Below are 15,159 nucleotides of genomic sequence, written 5' to 3'. Positions count from 1 at the left end.
TAAATGCAAGTATGATGCTCCTATATACCTGGGAAGCAAAAATCTGCACTAATCGGGTCTGCGTCAATGCGGCAATTTCCTGAACACTTAGTACCATACCTGGCATTAATACATTTCAATAGAAATTAATGCTGGATCCGGCAATCCGGCAGGTGTTCCGGAACTTTGGCCGCAGAAAATACCGCAGCATGCTGCGGTATTTTCTCCAGCCAAATATCGTAAAAGTGACTGAACGGAAGACATCCTGATGCATACTGAACGGATTGCTTTCCATTCAGAATGCATTAGTACAAAACTGATGCGTTTTGTTCCGGTATTGAGCCCCTATGACGGAACTCAATACCTGAAAACTTTAATGCTAGTATGAAAATACTCTAAAGGTGCAGCTGATCACCCGATGAACGAGCAAAATGTTCATTCATTGGGTGAAACTATGGTTTCTGGGCAGCTCGTCATACTGTGGAGGTGATCGCTGCATGTAAACAAGCAGCCGACTGTTGGGAAGGAAGCGTTCCTCAGAATTAGCTTGGCCCGTCTAAATCCACCTTAATGGTGGATTTAGACGGGCAATATTTTGGCAGATTATCAGGAACGCTTCCTTTCTGACTATCTGCTGCTCCTCAGCACCTCTCAATCCACCTTAAGATAAGCTATCAGATGCTCACAAAACAAAATGCACAGTATGTTACGCTTCCACATCTGAAAACAAAGATGCGTATTGCTTTAAGGGTAAGTCCAAATGTAGTGGAAATTTCCCAACACAAAGTCCCCAGCAATTCTACAACTCACCCTAAAGGCTGCCATAGACATTCAATAGCTGTTGGCCAAACGATCAGTCAGCCGACAGCTATCTCTCCTGTCTCCCTCATACACATACATGATCATTTAGTATTCAAAGGAGCGAGGGGAGAAAGCTGCTATAAGACACTTCTGACAGCGGCTTATGTCCCAGAAGGATAAAAGAATCGGGCAAAAAAGTTCACTTCTCCCCTCACATCATCCATGGAGGGGAAAGTCTGGAGCTCCCCACACACTTTAGAGCGTCAGCCAAGCTCGCTTGTGGATAGGGGCCTTTAGAACTAGAAATACACCACATGTGATGCAAGAATAGAGAAAGCAAATTCTGATACCAAGGTTTCGACAACCAGATAATACAACACAGGTAAACTCAAAACACCACGTAGGAGGAAGTAAGCTTTGCACAGAGGGAGTGGTCATATCATGGACTAGTTTAGTAAGGATATCTACCAGCCAAACCTGAACCTTCAGTATTGAGAACTGGCGTAGGAACATAATATGAAAATAACAAGACAAAAGTTTAGTTTTTAGACGGGCATCATGGATTTCACGGCTGTAGCTCACCGCGGCCTCCACTGCAGGGATAAATTGTCCATAGGTCCTCAAACCTAAAAGTCTGGTTATATAGTTGTACAATCTATAAGATCTTGTGATCCAAACTGAACTTTAGTTATAACCAGAGGTCAATAGGAATGAATCTATCCGGACCTGAGTCAGAGACAGACCTGTTTGTGATGACCTCCATGGATGTCTATATGTTCATTCCTTCTTCCATTTACCAGTAAATGATGGTAGCTTTCTCTAATAAATCTGACTCTCCCTATGGTGTGCAAATAATATACTGTATACTGGCATGCATGGTAAAGGGTAAGAATAGTACATCATACATAGTACCTAAAATGAAAACATAAAGAATACGTACATAAGAACCTACTAGGAACTGCCACAAACATTAACCTGCCCACAATCCTAAGAGTGTCATTCGTCACCGAATTCTAGTTTGAGCTTTTATCATGGTAAAGTCCACATACAGTAACCTCAACCCCGCGTCTGGATGGATGCCAAATGTCTGTAGCAAACGTGAACTGTGGGATAAGGTCAGTGCTGTAAAGACAACTTGTGGGAATACGGTCCATTTACTTTCAATTTGGCATTGAAGCTCTATAAAACTTTGAAAAAGACACATACTGTACATTTCAGCCCACAGCAACGAGCCTGTGGAATCGGCATCCAAGAGAAAACATACAAATGTTCATGCTGAAAACCCTTTTCCCTCAAGCACTTTGAAGAACATTACGGCACAGGCATCTTGTCAAACCGTCAACGACAATGAACACAAGTGTCTGTCCAAAAAGCCCAACTTATCAAATGGCTACGGCATTTGCTCATGTTCTGGGTGACATGAGCAATTATCGGAAACAAGCATTCGAAGGAACGCTTGTTCCCAGTAATGAGCCTGATAATCTGCTGATATCAACGGGCCCATAGTGATAAAATGATAATTTAATAAGACCGGCCGCGTGAACCGGTAAACATCCAGCTCCAAAAGCAGTTTGTCAAGTACATTTTGGCAACCCCGCCAGTTCCACCCTCTGCCTTATATCACCCACCCAATTACCCATACAATCTGTTCAACAGATTCCATTAAATACATTCTTTGGATAGATTTTACAGAAGATTTTTGCTTTGGAGCCAGATGACGCACACTGGGGTTCATGTCCTTCCCAAGCTCCTCTGCGCCAGCATCAGTGCGTCTATGTGTATGTGCCCTGAACCCTGACCTATGGTGACTGGATAAAGGCAGTCAAGCTTTATTCCACAGACTGAAATACTGCCCGTGATCAATGGGTTAAAACAATGTAGATGAAATTCTTTAAAAAGGTTGTCCAGGATACGAACAAAAAATGGCTGTATTATTCCTAAAAGGGCACCACATCTGTCCATGGTTTTTGAGTCTGGCATTGCAGCTCAGTGAACGGGGCTGAGCCGTAATACCACAACCAACTTGGCGCGGTGCTGTTTTTGGTAGAAAGCAGCTATCTTTTGCTAGTCCCGGAGAACTCCTTTAATAGTCACCTGCAAATGTAAAGCTGTACATTGTGTCGCATAAAAAAGTATAAAACCCCCATATACACAGGATTCTTAATCACTGGATAAGATGAGAACCGTATCCCATAGTCCTATTTACTAACACTTGATGGCCGCGATTCCTCAATGGACCAGACAGTTATAAAAAGCAGCAGCCGAGGGAATGTTGTGGACGTGAGAGGAAGCATCCTGATGGCCAAACATTGTAGGAGACGCCACTACACACACGACTGGGAACCGACAACTGTTTGGAACACTTTCCTTATTATAAGGGGGACAGATTCCAAGGAGCAGCCTGGAGGAGACGAGGCATTCTGACTGCATTCAATGCTTTACAAAGATCCCTTTGTCCCAACACATATTGTTGACCGCTCTATTCAGGACCCTCTGACATATGCAAGAGGGGCTATTTATACCGAGCCTTCTTTTAGTGAAGGCCAGGACAATTCCTTCTCCATATTTCCTCGGTATCTGCATTCCTCTAGTACACAGTAATGTTCTGTTAGAAATGATTTTAGCTAATACAGTGATAACATGTTTCCAGATGGCCAGCTGTACCAGAAAACTTGTAGGATTGCAAAACTACAAGGCTAAAACATTCGGCACTATTCTGAGGGTACGCTAAGGCCCCATTCACAGGACCGTATTTTTGGTCTGCATCCGATCTGCATTTTGTGTGGGTTGGATGCGGACCCATTCACTTTAATGGGAAAGCAAAATGTGGAACGCACACGGCCGGTATCCGTGTTTTGCGGATCTATAATATGCAGACCGCAAAACAGGCTATGGTTGCGTGCATGAGACCTAAGTCTGTGATAATGTAGCAAGTGGTCGTATCTCTTATGAAGAGCCATAGGGTAGAGGGGGTCACCAGTCAATGATTTATAATTTAATACTAAAGAATATAATATCATGGACTGGATCATATATTTTGTGAGATTATGACCCTTGGACCATAACAGTTTATTATGTGAAACTTTATAATTCATTTAGTTGTTTGTGATATATTTGTAGTATGAATTACTGTTACTGTCATGTTACATTTCCTTTATTAGTTGTTGGTAAAGTTGTGGCTCCGGGCACCATTCCACACGAGGCTGGTCACATGGGGGGCCTCATCATGTGGCAACCACGGTTGCCAACCAGATTTTTTTCTTTTTTCAGTACAACTTATCTCAAAATCACGAACAGACAAAAATAATTTACGGACAAATTGGAAAACCATAAAAAATTATAAAGATTATAAGTAATACATGTCCATAGCTCAATGTACTGATAAGAACTCATCACCAGCATGTACTGTGAGCTGTAAAATAATCAAAATAATCTAGTCAAGTACCACCAGTCTCAAAAAAATCACGGACACAAAAAGGATGGTTGGCAATCCTGGTGGGAACCCTGGGGTGATCTTCTGGGAAAAGCAGGGGCACAGGGATACTGTGCTCTGGTATTCATGTGGTAGGGACCATGGAGGAGGTAGAAATGTGTGTACTTTGTTCCAAGACTTATTGCCTGTAGTGTGAAGCAACCTGAAGCGGAGAAAGGTCCCTGTGGTGATGTGGCAGAGGGAAGCTGCAGACTAAGCACATGGAGCATCAGACAGAGGAGTGGAGCGGCAGACTGCTGTCCATAGTCAGGTACAGGACAGGTAGAGCCACCACAGAAGAGGTTTCACAAGTAGACACAAAAGAGGGGCGCTACTTTTGGAAGCAAATACAGTGGCAGTGTGGGATAGCCACCACCACAGACAACCGTGTACTACGAGTAGAGTTGTGTTTGTTGTCACCAGAGCAGTGGCTCCTGAGGTGGGCCTGGCATAGAAATTTTTATCATTTCCTGGCAGGTTTGGTTCTGTGGTTGTTTTTCCGTATATATATATATATATATATATATATATATATATATATATATACACAGGTCCTTCTCAAAACATTAGCATATTGTGATAAAGTTCATTATTTTCTGTAATGTACTGATAAACATTAGACTTTCATATATTTTAGATTCATTACACACAACTGAAGTAGTTCAAGTAGTTTTCTTGTTTTAATATTGATGATTTTGGCATACAGCTCATGAAAACCCAAAATTCCTATCTCAAAAAATTAGCATATCATGAAAAGGTTCTCTAAACGAGCTATTAACCTAATCATCTGAATCAACTAATTAACTCTAAACACCTGCAAAAGATTCCTGAGGCTTTTAAAAACTCCCAGCCTGGTTCATTACTCAAAACCACAATCATGGGTAAGACTGCCGACCTGACTGCTGTCCAGAAGGCCATCATTGACACCCTCAAGCAAGAGGGTAAGACACAGAAAGAAATTTCTGAACGAATAGGCTGTTCCCAGAGTGCTGTATCAAGGCACCTCAGTGGGAAGTCTGTGGGAAGGAAAAAGTGTGGCAGAAAACGCTGCACAACGAGAAGACGTGACCGGACCCTGAGGAAGATTGTGGAGAAGGACCGATTCCAGACCTTGGGGGACCTGCGGAAGCAGTGGACTGAGTCTGGAGTAGAAACATCCAGAGCCACCGTGTACAGGCGTGTGCAGGAAATGGGCTACAGGTGCCGCAATCCTCCAGGTCAAGCCACTTTTGAACCAGAAACAGCGGCAGAAGCGCCTGATCTGGGCTACAGAGAAGCTTTTTTCGGATGAAAGCAAATTTTGCATGTCATTCGGAAATCAAGGTGCCAGAGTCTGGAGGAAGACTGTGGAGAGGGAAATGCCAAAATGCCTGAAGTCCAGTGTCAAGTACCCACAGTCAGTGATGGTCTGGGGTGCCATGTCAGCTGCTGGTGTTGGTCCACTGTGTTTTATCAAGGGCAGGGTCAATGCAGCTAGCTATCAGGAGATTTTGGAGCACTTCATGCTTCCATCTGCTGAAAAGCTTTATGGAGATGAAGATTTCATTTTTCAGCAAGACCTGGCACCTGCTCACAGTGCCAAAACCACTGGTAAATGGTTTACTGACCATGGTATTACTGTGCTCAATTGGCCTGCCAACTCTCCTGACCTGAACCCCATAGAGAATCTGTGGGATATTGGGAAGAGAAAGTTGAGAGACGCAAGATCCAACACTCTGGATGAGCTTAAGGCCGCTATCGAAGCATCCTGGGCCTCCATAACACCTCAGCAGTGCCACAGGCTGATTGCCTCCATGCCACGCCGCATTGAAGCAGTCATTTCTGCAAAAGGATTCCCGACGAAGTATTGAGTGCATAACTGAACTTAATTATTTGAAGGTTGACTTTTTTTGTATTAAAAACACTTTTCTTTTATTGGTCGGATGAAATATGCTAATTTTTTGAGATAGGAATTTTGGGTTTTCAAGAGCTGTATGCCAAAATCATCAATATTAAAACAAGAAAAGGCTTGAACTACTTCAGTTGTGTGTAATGAATCTAAAATATATGAAAGTCTAATGTTTATCAGTACATTACAGAAAATAATGAACTTTATCACAATATGCTAATTTTTTGAGAAGGACCTGTATATATATATATATATATATATATATATATATATATATATATATGCATTTATATGCAGTAAATCTCTTTGTAAGCCCAACATGTGTGACCCTCATTGTAAGTAGAGACTATTCTGCACCTACATTGAGTGTGAGATGAGCTGCAGCAGGGAGTAGCAGCTATACGGTACGTCAGCACCAGGGTCACTCCATGCCCGTTATCGGACTGGGCAAATAAGTAATATAATAATATGAAAAAAACACCATAAAAATATAAACTATTCATAGCAACTGCAGTGTGTACACATCATTAAATCTAATACCACAGGAGAGAGACACACAGGACTCCATAACAAGAAACCTCTGCAGTCATTTTAGAAGTATGTATGCATTATCACTCACGAAAGAGAAAACCGTGAAGAAGAAGATGACACTATAAACTGCTCTCCAGTTAAACAGTATACAACAACAGCAGTCAGTCTACAAAACCTGGGATCACTAGACCGATAAGAGCCAGCGTTTATGGCCCCGGATATTTACAGTGAGCTTCAGCTATAATATTCTGCCTGGTTGTGCCACGTTTCACTAGACACGGTACCTGTGATACTCAATTAACTAAATATATATATAACTTAAAGGGAATCTGTCACCTATTTTGACCATATAAAACCGTTAACATAGCAATGTGCAATAAAGTACCTTCATTCCTGCATGTGTCCTCTTTCTTTTATTCAACTTTTCATTCAGATGAAAAAGCGATTTTTCTGATATGCAAATGAAGTCTCAAGGTGCCCAGATGGGCGTAATTACTCTGCTCTAGTGCCCAGTAACGCCCCCCTGCAGTGCCCAGCCCGCCTTTCTTCCAAGCCCAGCACGCCTCCTAAGAAATAAATGTACTCCCACATCGGAGCCGAACGGCGCCGCCCCCTCCACTACGTCATTTAATTTATTCACTGCACTGTCCTTGCTTCCTCCTCTCTTGGCCTCCGAAATCCCGCGCAGGCGCAGTATCGCTGAGTGCCTGCGCCTGTAGGATACTTCTGCTCCTGAGGGCAACAGCCTCTATAGTGTCACTGGGCATGCGCCGAGCCCAGTGACGTAATCAGAGCGCTGTCTCTACATGATAAATGCCATTTTCTTTGTATGTTTCTAACTAATCAAATGTAACAGCTTTACTATGCACTTACTGCATCTGTAGTTGCTCCTTCCTCAGATTTCACTGAGGGTCACATGACCTGTGATGTCAGCTTCTCTCCCTGCTCTGATGATGTTTCGTGCACAAGCCTGAGAGAGAGCAGATATGTGTCTGTACAGGAGATGTCACTGTGCTAGCCACGTCCCCCTTCACTGGCTGAGCTGCTGCTGTCTGCCCTGTGTCTCCCTCGCACTGGATACCTAAGGAGCACAGACTCAGGGCTGAAGGCTTTACTGAGTAGCTGCAGGCAGTGAGGAGACAAATGCAGGGCACATAAGCTGACAAGACAAGAGGAGTTCTGCAGATCATTGCAAAAGAACAGGTAGGGGGAAGATCCTATGTGTATCAGCAGTGTCTTTGTGCAGCTGGGTCTCCCAGCAGGCAGACCTGTCACTCAGGGCAGACTTATTAACTTCCTTTGCAGAGCAGGGGGAGGGGCAGAGATTGTTGTTATTGCAGGTAAATAAAGGGCCAGAAGAGAACCAGGGAAATTAGGGAAAATATTATTTTTTTGCCTAAAACTTGCTTAGCTTAGTTATATATTGCTGACCATCAGATTTACAGTGCTGTATATATTTTTTTTGTAACTCTGACAACTAATTTAGGGTACTTTCACACTTGCCAGATCCGTCAAAACGTATGCAAACTGATGGCATTTGTCAGATGGATCAGGATCCTGATCCATCTGACAAATGCATTGAAATGTCGGATCCATCCGAAAAAACGGATCCGGCATTTTTTTTATTATTATTATTATTATCTCCGTTCTGAATAGTCAAAAAGACTGAACTGAAGACATCCTGATGCATCCTGAACGGAATGCTCTCCATTCAGAATGCATTAGGATAAAACTGATCAGATCTTTTCCGGTATTGAGCCCCTAGGACGGAACTCAATGCTGGAAAAGAATAACGCTAGTGTGAAAGTACCATTAAGTGACAAATTTGGAGAAAACAGAAGACCAGTGCTGCTGATGGTACTTTTTATTATAAAAACAATAAAATGGAGATGCGTCTTGATGTGGCCTAGGCTCTGTTCTCTGCAACTGCTGCACCCACTGCACTTTGATTGACATGGCCATGCAGGCGTGATCACGTGATAAGAGGGTACGGCAGGTGTAGAGAGAGTTGAGCCTCTAGGAGTAATGGCAACGCCCCCAGTGCACCTAGAGGTTCATTTGCATACACAGTACATCATTTTCTCAGCACATATGAACATGAGAGCAACACAGATGCCTTCAGCTGCCAAGTGCACATATAACAGGTCAGCCAGGTTCATAGGTACAAGTCTGCTGACAGATGCCCTTTAAGACTGTCCTTTAAGCACTGAGCTCTGTAGACAGCAGAATGCTAAATATTTTACAGAATAAAAAACAATAAAAACAGAAACCGGTTTCTCCACATAAATTGACTTTCCTTTTTTTTTTTGCTTCCTTCATTCCATTCGACCAAAGTTTGTGCACTGCATTGGGGCACTGACTGCAACTCTTTCTGACGCCCAGATTAGGGCTGAAATGATTACTCAATTGAGTAACTCGACACAAAAAATTCCTCGAGAATTTGCTTGTGTCATGTGACCACGGAGAGCGAGTAAAGCTCTTGCTATTACTCACCGCTCCAAGGTCACCCGCCGCCCTGTGCTGCACTTTCCTCCTGAAACATCGTCAGGACGTAAGCGCGCACTATGACCTGACGCTGTGTGACTTCAGGGCGACAGTACAGAGCGCAGAGAAGAAGATGGACAAGCTGTGGAGCGGCGCCACTATAGGAAAGGGAAGTATTTTATTTCACTGGCACTGGGGACATGGCTAGGAGGGGGAGATGGTGGCACTGGGGGGGAAGCTGATGGCACTGGGGGGAAAGGTGATGGCACTGGGGGGAAAGGTGATGGCACTGGGAGGGAAACTGATGGCACTGGTGGGGGGGGGCAGCTGATGGCACTGGGGGGAAAGGTGATGGCACTGGGAGGGAACCTGATGGCACTGGTGGGGGGGGGCAGCTGATGGCACTGGAGTGCAGCTGATGGCACAGGGTGGAAGCTGATGAGTTTTTATAAAGAAAACATTATTTCAATTCGTTTTTTTATTAGAGTACTCGATTAATCGTTGGATTAATCGATAGAATACCCGATTACAAAAACAGTCAATAGCTGCAGCCCTAGCCCAGATATCATTATCATTTACCTCTACATGTAAATCCCACAAACACTGGAACCTGCCGGCCTTACAATGTCCCTTGTGACATAATCCCTGTGAAGTCAATGCAGGTAAAGCCAGCCACACTGCGCATGCTGTAGAACTAGAAGATGTGCAAGATTTTGGACGGCCTGTGATGATGTACAATATCCCTGCCTAAGTGGCATCAGTTAAGCCAGAATAGGTGTTTATAGAGCCGAATGGCTCCACCTCAATGACTCTTAAGAAGCTCATTTGCAAACAGTGCATGCGGTGCTCAAAGTTCATGTTTTACAGAATGCATGTCTAGAAAGTGCTTTATCCAGTACAGTAAAGCGGTGGGGGTGTTTTAAGTGGGTAAATTCTACCCACTGTCTCTAAACCATCTGCCCAGTGCTGCATTCACATGCACAGTGCGATGTGACTTCACAAGGAAAAGCTATTACAGAATTGGAGATTTATAGTGGGATATATAGAGGAGGTTTGCCTTATATTGTTGTTTATTTGTAAAGAAAGAAAAATCATTGTCCCAGTCCCTTTACAGCCTTTCCATTATTTCCATAAAATTTGCTCCCCGGAAAGGACACAAACAATATAACCTCTTAAAGGTAATCTGTCACCAGCGACTTCCCTATCCAACTGTTAGCATAGACACAGCTCGGGTTCCCCTGATTAAAACACAGTTTTTCTTGTATATATCTGAATCTCGGTTCCTGAGTTAAAGGGGTTTTGCCATCACATACAATGGGTGCATATCGCTAGGATATGCCCCCATTGTCTAATAGGTGCGGGTCCCACCTCTGGGACCCGTACCTACAGCGAGAACGGGGAAATGAATGGAGGGCGCACTGCGCATGCGCAGTCGCCCTCCATTCATTTCAAGGGGGCTGCCGAAAATAGCCGAGTGCTGGTTTGGCTTTTTCCGTCTTCCCTATAGAAATGAATGGGAGCAGTGGTGGGACCTGCACCTATCAGACAATGGGGGCATATCCTAGCAATATGCCCCCATTGTTGTGATGGGAATACCCCTTTAAGACTCACATGTCCATGTTTAAATCCGTGAAAAGGTGGTCAGTGATGCCTCCGTGAAGATGTCCGTGATGGATTCCTGTTGGGTACATGTGTCCATTTTTTGCTGTCCAAGTGTCATCCGTTTTCCATTGACACAGCACAGCTTAAAAATAATTTTCAAAGCATCTCTTCCTAATGATCTGTGAAACACGGATGAAACACAGGTGGCATTCATGTTACATCTGTGGTTTTCACTGACCCATAGACTATAATGGGAGTGATAGATCCATGAACAAAATAGAGTGCGGACAAAATAGAGCATGCATCCGTGCTAAAAAAAACGGACCATGCTAAAACACTGATGTGTGAACACACACATTACAATAAATGGGGACGTGTGCTGTTCGTAGAGACCACATACAGCACATGTCCGTGGAACACAGACGTGTGAATGAGGCTTTATGATACTTGCAAATTATAACTTTGGTGCAATGAGGGCGTCACCATTGTTCTTGTTGCACCCAAGTTCCATTCCTTTCTGTGGTCAGCCCCTCCCTCACTGTTTTGATTGACAAGACCAGGCAGTAGCAAAGCAGTGAGGGAGGGGCTGATCACAGAAAGGAGGGGAGCTACGGTGCAACAAGAACAATGGTGACGCCCTCACTGCACCAAAGGCCTAATTTGCATATTGAGATAAACCAACATAATTTGGGAACGGAGGCTCGGATCAACAAAAGAAATACTGCGTTTTAACCAAGTGAACCACAGCTACAAGCAGGTCCATACATATTGGGACATCGACACAATTCTAACATTTTTGGCTCTATACACGACCACAATGGATTTGAAATGAAACAAACAAGATGTGCTTTAACTGCAGACTGTCAGCTTTAATTTGAGGGTATTTACATCCAAATCAGGTGAACGGTGTAGGAATTACAACAGTTTGCATATATGCCTCCCACTTGTTAAGGAACCAAAAGTAATGGGACAGAAGAATAATCATAAATCAAACTTTCACTTTTTAATACTTGGTTGCAAATCCTTTGCAGTCAATTACAGCCTGAAGTCTGGAACGCATAGACATCATCAGACGCTGGGTTTCATCCCTGGTGATGCTCTGCCAGGCCTCTACTGCAACTGTCTTCAGTTCCTGCTTGTTCTTGGGGCATTTTCCCTTCAGTTTTGTCTTCAGCAAGTAATATGTATGCTCAATCGGATTCAGGTCAGGTGATTGACTTGGCCATTGCATAACATTCCACTTCTTTCCCTTAAAAAACTCTTTGGTTGCTTTTGCAGTATGCTTTGGGTCATTGTCCATCTGCACTGTGAAGCGCCGTCCAATGAGTTCTGAAGCATTTGGCTGAATATGAGCAGATAATATTGCCCGAAACACTTCAGAATTCATCCTGCTGCTTTTGTCAGAAGTCACATCATCAATAAATACAAGAGAACCAGTTCCACTGGCAGCCATACATGCCCACGCCATGACACTATCACCACCATGCTTCACTGATGAGGTGGTATGCTTAGGATCATGAGCAGTTCCTTTCCTTCTCCATACTCTTCTCTTCCCATCACTCTGGTACAAGTTGATCTTGGTCTCATCTGTCCATAGGATGTTGTTCCAGAACTGGGAAGGCTTTTTTAGATGTCGTTTGGCAAACTCTAATCTGGCCTTCCTGTTTTTGAGGCTCACCAATGGTTTACATCTTGTGGTGAACCCTCTGTATTCACTCTGGTGAAGTCTTCTCTTGATTGTTGACTTTGACACACATACACCTACCTCCTGGAGAGTGTTCTTGATCTGGCCAACTGTTGTGAAGGGTGTTTTCTTCACCAGGGAAAGAATTCTTCGGTCATCCACCACAGTGTTTTCCGTGGTCTTCCAGGTATTTTGGTGTTGCTGAGCTCACCGATGCATTCCTTCTTTTTAGGAATGTTCCAAACAGTTGTTTTGGCCAGGCCTAATGTTTTTGCTATCTATCTGATGGATTTGTTTTGTTTTTTCAGCCACACTTGAAATGAGCTCTGGACCTTTTATCTGCTCATTATAATTGGGATAATGAGGGAATAACACACACATGGCCATGGAACAGCTGAGAAGCCAATTGTCCCATTACTTTTGGTCCCTTAACAAGTGGGAGGCACATATGCAAACTGTTGTAATTCCTACACCGTTCACCTGATTTGGATGTAAATACCCTCAAATTAAAGCTGACAGTCTGCAGTTAAAGCACATCTTGTTTGTTTCATTTCAAATCCATTGTGGTGGTGTATAGAGCCAAAAATGTTAGAATTGTGTCGATGTCCTAATATTTATGGACCCGGCTGTATGTGTCTATGCAAACAGCTTGATAGGGAGGTCGCTGGTGATAGATTCCCTTGTGCTACTCTGTAGGATCTCATGAGCCAAGATGCCCACTCATATGCAGAATAAAAGGACAGCATTATTGTAGCAAACTAATTTTTACTCAGAGACTTCCATGTGGGAAGATCATGGCATATGTTCAAACGATTTTAGTGAAAGTGTTGACAGCATCACTTGGAAACTCCTGACTGCACTAATGGATGAATGTCACTCACTAGACTGTCATAGCTCCTATCGGAGGTCTCATCTAGCAGACCACCTCGATGATGTTCAAAGGCATACATGCCCTTCAAAATAGAAGTATAATATAGAAGTACAGCAAAATAAAGTGGATGTAAACCTACAGCACCACAGCTTCAAATGCACTGGTGAATATATGGATTGTAATCTTCCACAAAAACGGGAAAAAAAGAGAATAAAATGTGCAACCAAGAAGGAAAACATCAAATTTCAAAGAAGAGGCTTTGAAAGCAAATATCCTATTTACTAGCACTGAAAGTGTCATCTTTCAATTTATCAATCAGCGAGGACAAGTCACCTTTCATGTAAAATATACTCTGCTGTGTGAACTGGAGCTGAGCCCTCGAGTTAACGAAGAATTCTCATTTTGAAGAGGTCAGAGTTCCTTGAAAATCTGCTCTGAAAATGGATATATGATACAGGAGGGAACGCTGCAGGCACATAGCACCATGTTGGAATACCAGACACAATGCATTTAGGCGCTGTCCCTGCTTGTAGAAAGATGCTTCAAATAAAACTCACGTGAACATCAACCCTCATATGGGAGTTACCCCCTTATTCAGACTCAAGTGCCTCCATGCGTTTGTGGCAACTACCTGATAATCGGATGTTGGTTGAATGTGATTTAGACTACATGCACACGACCGTATGTGTTTTGCAGTCCGCAAAAAAAAAAAAAAAAAACATCCTTATGCCATCCGTTTTTTTTTTTCGGATCCATTGTAACAATGCCTAAAACGGACAAGAATAGGACATGTATTTTTTTTGCAGGGCTACGGAACGGACATACTGATGCGGACAGACAGCACACGGTATGCTGTCAGCATTTTTTGCGGTCTCATTGAAATGAATGGGTCCGCATCCTACCCACAAAAAAAAACAGAACGGACACGGAAACAAACAACGTTCGTGTGCCTGTAGCCTAATGATCGTATTCTTCCTATAATACAAATTAGAATTAAACGCACTGCCTTCCTGCACACTAGTCAGTCTGACAAGCAAAGCTGCAGTCTAAAGCATGGGGAAAAGGAGGGGAAACAACTTGAGCCTCTGCTTTGGCAGGGAACAGAGTTAAAAAGCATCCAAACAGCCAACACCCAAGTAAATAAATACCATGCAGGCAGGACATGGATAATTCCCATTACTACTGTACCAACTTTAAATGTATAGTCTGTAACTAAAGCTAGCCATACTCATTAGATCAGGGATGGCCAACCTGCGGCTCTCCAGCTGTTGCAAAACTACAACTCCCAGCATGCCCAGTCTTCCTACAGCTATCAGCCGACAGCAGGGCATGGTGGGAGTTGTAGTTTTACAACAGCTGGAGAGCTGCAGGTTGGCCAGCCCTGCATTAGATAATGGTCAGCCAAACCTGGAATGACTGACCATCTAATGCAGGCATGCCCAACCTGCGGCCCTCCCGCTGTTATAAAACTACAACTCCCACAATGCCCTGCTGTAGGCTGATAGCTGTTGGCTGTTCGGGCATGCTGGGAGTTGTAGTTTTGCAACAGCTGGAGGGCCGCAGGTTGAGCATGCCTGATCTAATGTGTAGGGTGGTGTCACAACTTTTCTCTAACTGTAGATGTAAGGGGAAAGAATGAATGGGCTGCTGATTTCAATATGCCTGATCCATTTGTTCTCAGACACTTTGAGAGGTATCTGGCATTGACTAAAGGGTGCATTAGACACCCAGGTGCTGCTGGCGATTGTCGGGAGGGAAGCATTCCCTCTTGGCAATCGGCAGATAGCTAGCAGAGGACACCGCTGCTATTACATACAGTGATGTAATCCGCAACATGGGGAGGAGAA

The 15,159-nt window shown here is 43.6% G+C and overlaps 1 protein-coding gene and 1 long non-coding RNA gene across 3 annotated transcripts in view; both read right to left on the bottom strand.

Annotated features, from left to right (window-relative positions):
* Positions 1-15,159, bottom strand: part of ARHGEF26 (Rho guanine nucleotide exchange factor 26) — a 169,333-nt gene that overhangs the window by 103,958 nt on the left and 50,216 nt on the right. The window lies entirely within an intron of this gene.
* LOC120997823 lies at positions 225-15,135 on the bottom strand. Its single transcript, XR_005778230.1, has 3 exons — positions 15,125-15,135; positions 14,253-14,262; positions 225-374 (listed from the first exon to the last, which is right to left on the bottom strand). It is a non-coding gene; the product is annotated as an uncharacterized LOC120997823 (long non-coding RNA).

The sequence above is a fragment of the Bufo bufo genome, chromosome 4 (genome assembly GCF_905171765.1).
Source record: "Bufo bufo chromosome 4, aBufBuf1.1, whole genome shotgun sequence".
NCBI lineage: Eukaryota > Metazoa > Chordata > Amphibia > Anura > Bufonidae > Bufo > Bufo bufo.
This window is presented reverse-complemented; position numbering and strand designations above follow the sequence as displayed.